Consider the following 11,516-nt stretch of genomic DNA (forward strand, 5'->3'; position numbering starts at 1 on the left):
ATGGTTGCAGGAACTGGGCATGGCTAGTCTAGTGAAGAGAAGGACCGGGGGAGACATGATAGCTGTGTTCCAATATTTGAGGGGCTGCCACAGAGAGGAGGGAGTCAAGCTATTCTCCAAAGTGCCTGAGGGCCAGACAAGGAATAATGGATGGAAACTAAACAAGGAGAGTTTCAACCTGGAAGTAAGGAAAAATTTTCTGACAATGAGAGATATCAACCAATGGAACAGCTTGCCTTCAGAAGTTGTGGGAGCTTCATCACTGGAAGCTTTCAAGAAGGGACTGGACTACCATTTGTCAGAAATGGTGTAGGGCAGTGATGGCTAACTTTTTTGCCATTGCGTGCCAATACCGGGGGGGAGCATGGGAGGGTTGAGCATGCATGTGCCCAAACCCATAATGCGATGCGCCCCACCCCGTGCATGCACGTGCAACCCCCCCATGCGACCTCCGCTTTTGGCGCTTGATGGCCCGGTGGGCCCAGTAGGCCCGTTTTTTTTGCCCTCCCCATACTCCAGAGGCTTTCTAGGAGCCTGGGGAGGGCGAAAACGGCCTTTCCCACTCCCCCAGAGGCCTTCTGGAGGCCAGAAATGGCCCATTTCCCAACTTCCAATGGGCCCCAAAGGCCCAAAAATCAGCTGGCAAGCGCACACATGCGGGCTAGAGCTGAGCTAGGGCAATGCTCACATGCCCACAGATATGGCTTTGCATGCCACCTGTGGCACCCGTGCTTGGGTGGGGGGTTGGACTAGATGACCTACAAGGTCCCTTCCAACTCTGTTAATCTGTTAATAGATGGAAACTGATCAAGGGGAGAAGCAAACTAGAACTAAGCAGAAATTTCCTGACAATTAGAACAATTTATCAGTGGAACAACTTGCTTCAGAAGTTGTGAATCTTCCAACACTGGGGGTTTTTAAGAAGAGATTGGACAATCATTTCTTTTAACTGGTATAGGGTTGGACTAGAACAACTTCCAACTCTGTAATTCCCTTATTCAAGGGTGGCAGTGAACACTTACAGTGCTATTTAAAAATATAACAAATTCCTGTAATTAGCTGTGGTTATTTTTCACACATCAGACAAACTGCATTTTTCAGTATATAACTGCTTCAGTTACTTTTGGTTGAAGAAGGTTAATTGAGAATGCAAGTTCTGGCTTGCAACTGTAGCTTCAGAGAGGCGACCTCTGAGAGTAGGATATTGCTTGGATTCTAGGACCCTTATCTATAAACTCATATTCATACCCTTAAACCAGTATTAGTATCTTCAAGCAAAAGTCACAGCCTGCTAATTTTTTTTAAGAAGGGCAAACCGAAATCTCCTGCTATTTATCCTGGAATTCAGTACTGAAGTGATGGAAGAATTATTGGACGTGGCATCTGATTTAGTTCTATTCCCGATGGACAATCTAAAAATCACATGAATTTAATGAAAATCAAAGGGAGACCTCTATTTTTTGAAAATGCTATCATTGCTATGGTTCAAGGAAGATTGTAAATGGCAACAAGTGTGAGATCTAGACCTGGAAAAGAATGGGGAAATCCTTTTAAAAAAATATTTGTGTGACCGCTGTTGTGATTGTGTACAGAAAATAAAGTGCTTTCCTTGTGAAGGTTCCACAATTATGGAATTCCCTTCCTACATACACCTATATGGGCATACACACACACGTGTCTCTCTCCCTCTCTCTCTCTCTCTCTGTCTGTGTGTGTGTATCTTCCCTTGTTCTTGATTGAATCTCAGTTTATTCAATTGTATTTTTCCCTGTCACAATACATAATTAAAATAGAATAGATTTAAAAAAAAAAATATGTGCATATGATTTATGCATTTATATCTATGTATTTATTTTACTTATATAGAGAAATCAAACTGGGATGGTATGTGGGAAAGTGTTTATTTATTCACGTATTTATTTTAAACATTTGTACGGCAGCTCAACTTGAATAATGTGACTCTAGGTAGCCTACAGTACACCAATGAATAACCTGAAACAGCACCTGCTAAAAACAAATATAAGAATTAATTGCCTTTCAGAGACCCAATTTTATTACACTCATCCAGATGGGAACTCTAATCATTCTGACTTGAAATGCCCAAGGAAGCAGACAGGCATTCAATGCTTTTCTGAAGAGCTGCAGGTTAAGGTCAACTGTACCTTGGCAGGAGGAGGGATGGATCATATAGCTATGATCCTGAGCCTGAGTGGCGTAGGAGGCTAATGCCTCCTGCTAAGGCAGCATTTAACATCCAGCTGCCTGCAATTACTGCGAGTTCAATTCTCACCAGGCTCAAGGTCGACTCAGCCTTCCATCCTTTCTAAGGTGGGTAAAATGAGGACACGGTTTGTGGGGGCAATAAGCTGACTTTATATAAAATATACAAAGTATGAAGGCTATTGCTTAACGCATTGTAAGCCACCCTGAGTCTCCGGAGAAGGGCGGCATATAAAAAAAATATAAAAAATAAAAATAAAAAAAAATATCTATACCAGGGGTGGGTTCTAAATTTTTTTACTACCGGTTCTGTGGGCGTGGCTTATTTTGTGGGTGTGGTTTGATGGTCATGTGACAAATAATTCTTTAGGATTTAGCAGAGGTACTGGTCTACCGGGCTTTTAACTGCTTGCAGAGCTATGCCGGTCTACCCATTTGTTTTTAGAGCACACTGGTCTACCACCACACTGCCTTTACCGCTGATCAGCTGTAGGGCGGCCTTTTGAAGCGCCGCGGCAAGAGTTTAAACAGTTTTTCGCTGCTCTGCCACCACCGAGAGCATCGGAAACCGCTTTCAGGCAGCTTGGCCTCAATTGCCAATCTACCACCACTGAGTGGTTTACAAGGAGCGGATTCGTTCTAGCCGATCAGTTGGGAGGCTTCTTGGCTTCTCAATTTAAAGCTAAGGTGTCTTTTTTTTTCTTCTTTGTCAAGTGAGCCCTGATTTTTTCCTTTTAGCCAATCTGCTAGGACTCAGGAGGTAGCGAATAGATATAGGTAGCCAGGCAGAGGTGGTATTTACCGGTTCTCCGGAATACTCAAAATTTCCACTACCAGTTCGCAAGAACCGGGGGGAACCAGTAGCAACCCACCACTGATCTATACCAATATCTGTAACTTGAGTTGCACTTGTTCCAAAGATTTTTTTTTTCCAGGAGGCAACTGGACTTTCTTGTTTTTTCTTTGAAGAAGTTTCACTTCTCATCCAAGAAGCTTCTTCAGCTCTGACTGGATAGTGGGGAATGGAAGGAGTTATACTTCTTGTAGACCATTCCTTCCATTCCCCACTATCCTGCCAGAGCTGAAGAAGCTTCTTGGATGAGAAGTGAAATGTCTTCAAAGAAAAAATAAGAAAGTCCAGTTGCCTTCTGAAAAAAAAAAAAAGCACTTTTGGGACAACCATGACCTGGATAACTGAGAATCTCTACAAACTTGAGTTGCACTTGGAAGCTTATAGCAAGCCAGGACAGCTCCTGGTATAGTAATGATACACTAAGGAACCCATATGACTCTATCCCACTACATTCTGGACCAATTGCTTCCAAAACATCTTCATTAGTAACCCCTTATGGAGAACATTGCAATTGTCTAGTCAAGAGATAAATAAGGTGAGTGACCACAGCAAGGAATGGATACAACTGGCATACAATAGAAAGTTGTTCAAAGATTCCCCTAGCCACAACTGCCTCTTCCTCCACAAGGAGAAGCTGTTATTCCAGGAGGACCATCAGGTTGTACCTCTGGTCTGACTGGCCTCCAGCCAGATGAAATAACAGAACTCTCTTATCCAGTGGTGGGATTCAAATAATTTAACAACCGGTTCTCTGCCCTAATGATTTTTTCCAACAACCAGTTCACCAAACTGCTCAGAAAGTTAACAACCGGTTCTCCCAAAGTGGTGTGAACTGGCTGAATCCCTCCACTGCTCTTATCCCCTTATCTCCACAACCTGCAGCCATCTGGCCTTGGTAAGGTTCAGTCAAAAGTCTTCCTCCTCCAGACCCCTAAGGTATACAGAGAGCCCTGACAGCTTCACTTGGTTGGCCAAAGATATATAACCAAGTATTATCAGACCACTGGTGATACTTCATCCCATGCTAACAGATGATCTCCCACAGCAGCTGCATTTAGATGCTAAAAAGAAAGTGGAGAATGGGTAGATCCTGGGGCAACCCATAAATCAAGAGTTTGCTATTAGACTGCCTTCATAATATTGACTGGAAACCTTTGAACACTACATGCCTACTCCCAACGTCCTAGCTGGTCCAGAAGGACACCATGGTTGGTTGGTTAGTTGGTTGGTTGGTTGGTTGGTTGGTTGGTTGGTTTATTTATTTATTTATTTATTTATTTATTTATTTATTTATTTATTTATTTATTTATTTATTTATTTATTTATTTTGTCAAGCATGTATAAGAAAACAAGTATAAGTATGAACATAACATATAAGCCTATAAGTATAAACAGGTATAAGTATATACATATTAAATGAGTACGAATAAATGGGGACATTAGGACAGGGATAGTAGGCATGCTGGTGCACTTATGTATGCCCCCTTACAGACCTCTTAGGAATGGGATGAGGGCCACGGTAGACCGTTTAAGGTTAAAGTTTTGGGGCTTTGAGGATGTAACAACAGAGTCAGGTAGTGAGTTCCAGGCATTGACCTCTCTGTTGCTGAAGTCATATTTTCTGCAATCGAGTTTGGAGTGGTTTACGTTGAGTTTGTATCTATTATTTGCCCATATATTATTGCGGTTGAAGATGAAGTAGTCATTGACAGGTAGGACATTGTAGCAGAAAATTTTGTGTACTAAGCTTAGGTCAGAGCATAGATGGCGTAGTTCTAGGCTGTCCAGGTCCAAAATTTCAAGCCTGGTGGCATAAGGTATTCTATTGCAAGAAGAGGAGTGGAGGACTCTTCTCATGAAATACCTCTGGACTCATTCAATTGTATTAATGTCCTTTATACAGTGTGGTTAATGGTATCAAAGATCACAGAGAGACCAAGCAGGGTCAGTATAGATACTTATGAGACCATCAAAAATCACTGAGAAATGCAATGAAAGCTAACATGGTACCGAATCTTAGTCTGAACCTTGAGTGGAAAGGATGCAGATAATGCAGGTACAAGAGAGGTCCAGATAGATAGTATCTGGAGATTCCTAGGTAAAATTTGAAAAGAAATGAGATTTAGAAATCGCCAGCAAAGCGGGTAGCTAGAGACCATGACATGTTGGACCTTCATTATGATGCTAATCATTGTCTGGACTGTGTCCATATTTGTTAAAGAGCTTTTACGAGCACCACCCCCTAGAGTCGGGAACAACTGGCACGTATGTGCGAGGGGAACCTTTACCTTTTAAATATACATAGGATTTCAGCTGTAATTGCTGACAAAGGACAGTCTCTGGAAAGCAAGCAGAATGAATTAATGAAAAAGTGTTTAGCTAACCAAAATGTTTATCACTCTGACTGCATCTTATAACCATTTCCCTTAGGATAAACACCACTGACTGTAATGGGACTTACTATTAGGTAAGCATATATATATATATGCGGGATTGCAATCATCAATTCTATTGTTCCTATTGGGATACAGCCTATTTAGATACAGATTATCCAGCCAGTTTAGATGCAGATTTTAACACTGTGAAATCAGTCTTAAAATAAAAGCTACTGGATGAGAAAGCCAACTCTCATTAGGCCCAGTGGGTATATTTGCAGAGGAATGGAAAGAAATCCTTGATGCTCCCAACCAGATTTCCCACCCCCACTCCCCATTTCTGAAGACATTTCTAAGATATCCGGCAATAGTTTCCTTCAAATTCATAATGGAGATAAGGTTGTCATTAATTGGAATTGCCTGCTTTAAATTTCTAATCAGCTTTTCAAGTACTTATCGATAAAACCTATTTACTTTCCTGATAAGTGTTACCAAGAACTGCATTAATGTAAAAACTGGAATTCACAGATGAATTTTTTTACATTTTCATTACAGTTTCCTGTAGTGGTAGATCTAAATAAGCTGATTCAGAATTGCAAGATAAGTTGATGTGTTCATAGTTCCAGCATCTTCTGTCAAGAATATCTTGGGCAGTCAATTTATAGAGACATCTTTTAGCTTATGGAACATACTCCTTTCATTGTATCACGTGTGGTATCTGGCATATAGTCAGTCTTCAATTTACAATCTTCAGTTACAATGGCACTGAAAAAAAGTGAGTTACAACCAGAGGTGGGTTTCAGCAGGTTCTGACCAGTTCTGGAGAACCATTAGCGGAAATTTTGAGTAGTTTGGAGAACCGGTAAATACTACCTCTGACTGGCCCCGCCCCCATCTATTCTCTGTCTCCCGAGTCCCAGCTGATTGGGAGGAAATGGGGATTTTGCAGTAACCTTCCCCTGGAGTGAGGAGGAAATGGGGATTTTACAGTATCCTTCCCCTGCCATGCCAACCAAGCCACACCCACTAAGCTATGTCACGCCCACAAAGCCACACCCACAGAACCGGTAGTAAAAAATTTGAATCCCACCACTGGTTACAACTGGTCCTCACACTTATAATCATTGGAGAATCCCCATGGTCACATGATCAAAATAGTTTTCACCAGCAGTTTCTACCATTCAAAGACCCGGTGAAACTTTATTTCCCAAATTGTACTTCTGCTTTAAACTGGATGTAACTTTGATCCTTTTGAATTAACTCACATTATCATCCTGTGGGGTCCTCAGTGCTTCTCTGAGGTAGGTTGTTTTCTTACAGACCTTTCATTATCAAACTAGAGACCATCATCAGTGCTAGTGAAATATTAACACCAAAGAACAGAACATAAATTCTCAACAGAAGCTCCAATTGTTTGTGTGGAAAATTGCAGATTGAATTGCAAAAATACATTGCTCATTTCTAATGTTTCAGGCTACTCCTATAGAATCCTACTCCTATAGAATATAGAAATTTTTAAAAGTTTTAAATTGGTTTGTGATTTTTAATTTTGGGGCCAAATTTATATATATTTTAATTGTTTTTTAATATTTGTATTTCATGTTCTTAATTCTGGCTGTACACCGCCCTGAGTCCTCAGGGAGAAGGGCGGTATATAAATTGGAAATAAAATAAAATTAAAATAAATAAATAAATCTGTAAGCAAAATGATATCCAGATTATAGGGTTTGGGTGAAACAAAGGAATGGGACATGGAATTTATTACGCTGTGTGTTTATTTAGTTATTTCCACAGATAGAGGAAGTATAAAATATAATAGAAAAAGTAGAGGTCTTCCATATCAAAAGATAAATAATCCAAATCCCATTCATAAAAATATTGAACTTTCTACTTTGCTCAACCTTGCAATCAAAATTAAGAATCACAAAATCTAAGAAATGGGGCTGGAGCTTAATATGGCTATCAACTGAAACACATGTTTGCATGTTTGTTTGTTTGGTTTCTATTGGGCAATAAACTTGATTAATGTTGAATGGAGGTAAATCTATAAGGATTTACTAATCATTTGCTCTTCATAATCATCATTTAATATTGTGGTCTTGCAGTCATCAAATGATCAATGCTTATGATAGTGGTTACCAGTCTGACCTACTTCAACTTAACTTTTAGAATTTTCACCAAGCAATGGTCAAACAAATGTCTAGGGAATTTTGGGTTTTGGTCCCCACAGAAGATTTGATATCATTTGATTTCTTTTAACCTACGTCTATCTTAGAATTAGTTCATTAGTTCATAATGTCTTCATTTTAGATAAATAACACTATTTCCTAATTGTAAAGATGCAGTTTATACTAGTAATAATAGTGAAAATATGTTGCACTATTCTTCAGCTTGCATGTTATATTTGGCCAACCTCTTTTACTTTTAAACTGTTAATTGTTTTGTTCTATACTGGTCCCAATTAACAAAACTGTTAATTGTTTTGTTCTATACTGGTTGAAATAAACTTTGATGGCTTGAATTTAACAGTCCTTCCCTACCTGAGTTATTTCAGCTTCAGTTTTCAAAATTCTCAACAACAATGGTCATGCTAGCTGGGTAATTCTTGAAGTTTCCCTAATTGGAAACAAGGATTTATATGATACTGCAGGAAATACAATCTATGAGTGTTCTGCTATAGCATTCTGACTATACTCCCCTTAGTGAGGATACATACATTACATAGCAGGCAGTGGTGGGTTTCAATTTTTTTTACTACCTGTGGGTGTGGCTTGGTGGGCGTGGCGCTTGGTGGGCGTGGCAGGGGAAGGATACTGCAAAAACTCCATTTCCTCCTGATCAGCTGGGACTTGGGAGGCAGAGAATAGATGGGGGCGGGGCCAGTCAGAATTTTTACTACCGGTTCTCCAAACTACTCAAAATTTCCACTACCGGTTCTCCAGAACTGGTCAGAACCTGCTGAAAGCCACCTCTGATAGCAGGGCTATTTGCAGCAATTACTAATGTTTGCAGGGATAAGTGTGAAGTATAAACTAGAAATATTTATTTGCCAGGAAGTTATGGTCAGTCAGGACTTCTGCCTGTTTATACAACTTGCATGTGAATAATGAAAGGCATAACAGAGGGTGATGAGCACAGCACCAAACATCATGGGCTGCCTGCCCCCTGACCCCACTGGATGAAATTGCCAGGACCCGCTGCCTTAGCAGAGTGAGGAAAATCCTCAGGGATGATTCACACCCTGGTCAGCACTTCTTTACCCTCCTACCATCGGGCAGGAGATATAGAAGCATAGCCAGCTGAACAAACAGGCTGAAAAATAGCTTTTATCTGTGGGCCGTCAGACTTCTGAACACAACATAATACCACAATCAGGTTTAATATGATAGGCTTGCAAGGCCAGCGCAACGTGCAACATGTTTATACCAGTGTAATATAATGTTATATACATATATGTATATGCAGGGGTGGACTGCTGGGGGTTCACAGGGGTATAGGAGAATCTCTAGCTAAGATCCTGCCCTGCCCAGGAGTCCCCACATGGCCCATTTTGGATGCAGGTAAGTGCACAGTGCACGCGGAGGCTCGGGGAGGGCAAAAAATGAGCCTACTGGAAGTTCGGGAAGACCAGAAATGGGCCAGTTTTCAGCCTCCAGAAGGCCTCTGAAGCCCCCATGGTGCAGGAGGCCAACTAGGCCATGCCCACCATGGCCACGCCCACTCAGCACCTGGGCAGAGAGCCCCTTGCTAAAATTTTTGAAGCCCACCCCTGTGTATATGGGAATGTGTGCCAGTTATTATTTATTTGGGGTTAAGGATTTCTTTTTCTTTTATTTATTGAGTTATTGAGATGTATTCTGTGCTTTCGGGGGGGGGGGGGGCTGTACCAAGGGAGGTACATTCAATTTCATTGTACACATGTTGTGCATTAACAATAAAGGTTTGATTTGATTTGATTTGATGACAATTATGGTATATATAATACATACATTTGAATTATCTATACATAATATGTACATTTATATAGATATAAATATCAATGTAGACCAAGCAATTGTATTTGCTATAGAAAGTATGAGGGCATTGGATGTCAAATAGTGTTTAAAGATTTTATTCACTCTGCTATTTCAAAAGAAACAACCTAAAAAAAAATATTTTGAGAAAAAAAAATGTATACCGATCAGATTACAAGTATTCTTTGAACGTACACTGCTTTGAGTACTGTGATTTATTTTGGCGGGCCAAGTTACATTAAAGAAATGCATGCAGAAATCTACATCTTAAGATAACAAGCAGATTTATCCTTGTGAAGTTCAAGGAAACGCCACATTCAGCACTATTGTAGCCAAAAAAAAATAATAATGAGATGTTTATATTCATTTAAATGGAAGTCTGGTTTATTACATCACAGACCAGCACCGATTTTTTTCTCCTCTTAGTTACACCACTTTTTGTCATTCCACATGCCCCTTTTAATCCTTCAAACATTTTCTCACAATGTTTTGTTTTAACTGTCATAGGAAAATTCTAATAAAAAAACCCAAAAATGAAACCACAAGCAATAAACCTTACTTAAAGATCAGTTTATTGTTTCTAATAATTTGGAACAAAAGGCAGAAGCAAAAGATATAATAGATATAGTCATAGTGCACTTACATCAACAAGCCATTGCAATGGGGCAGTGGTGGGATCCTCCCGGTATAACATCACCGGTTCGGTGATTGCGTGCTTTGCGTGCATGGACAGTTTGAAGAAATCCTCACTTCTGAGTTTCTTTGGAGGAGAAACACAGCTGGGATGTGTCAATCTGCTCTGCCGTGTGAATCAGCTGAGAAGATAAAGGTAGGAAGATAGCGCGGGTGAGTGGGTGGGCCCATCTAATTGTCGGGACAAACCGGTTCGCTCCCAGCTGATCGTCAGAGCTACCGGTTCACCCAAACCAGTCCAAACCGGTAGAATCCCACCCCTGCAATGGGGTCCAGAGATATAGCAGCTCCTTCAAGGATTGCTATTAGGCAAAGGACACCATTGTTATCTCAAGCCACATGTCTTATACCTTCCTTTTTACTGACTTACGCATTCCAAAGTTTCACTTCCATGTTCTTTCTTTCTTACTTTCTTACTGACTATCACTTTCTGTAAATACCTGTGTACATTTGAAGCTCTCAGACCCTTGTTACTTTCAGTTACTTTCAGTTCCTCATTTCCCACCATCTCATTCTTCCTGCTCTAAATATATCCGTACAAGTACATACTTTGCAGCAGTGGTGAAATCCAATTTTTTTTTATTACCGGTTCTGTGGGCGTGGCTTGGGGGGGGCGTGATGTGGCTTGGGGGCATGGCTTGGGGGCATGGCAAGGGAAGGATACTGCAAAATCTCCATTCCCACCCCACTTCTGGGGGAAGGATATTGCAAAATCTCCATTCCCACCCCACTCTGGGGCCAGCCAGAGGTGGCATTTGCCGGTTCCCTGAACTACTCAAAATTTCCGCTACCAGTTCTCTGAACTGCTCAAAATTTCCGCTACCGGTTCTCCAGAACCTGTCAGAACCTGCTGGATTTCACCCCTACTTTGCAGAAAATGCAGCACACAAGTCAGTGCATTCAAAATATATCTGGTACATTTTGCAATTATGTTAATTTAAAATTTTGGTTCAGTGAGGCCTGCAAGCCCACTCCTAGGCCTTATTACCTGCAACTTTCCATATATTTCTCTTCTCTCATAACTATGCACCATTCTTTGTTTTTCCTTCCTAGTCTTGGTGATTCTTCCCTGAAAGAAAGTAAGGTTAATAAAATAATTGCAATTTCAGTACAGCTGTAGTGGACCATTTTTTTAAAAAAATTACATAACTATGTCATCAATTTCATCCTCCCAGCAACAAGAAATAAGGTTTTCAATTTTCCCTTCCTTTTTGTCTCCTTTCATCTCTTCTTTCATTCTTTCTTTTATCCCTAATCCCTCCATCTCAAATCCCTCCCATCACATTATAGACTCTTAGTTATACTGTGACATCCATGCAAGGATAGATATTGAATCCTAACGAAGGGAGAAGATTCTCAGCT

This window comes from Pituophis catenifer, unplaced genomic scaffold (genome assembly GCF_029215685.1).
Source record: "Pituophis catenifer annectens isolate HBS135680 unplaced genomic scaffold, rPitCat1.0.hap2 SCAF_3, whole genome shotgun sequence".
Classification (NCBI taxonomy): Eukaryota; Metazoa; Chordata; class Lepidosauria; order Squamata; family Colubridae; genus Pituophis; species Pituophis catenifer.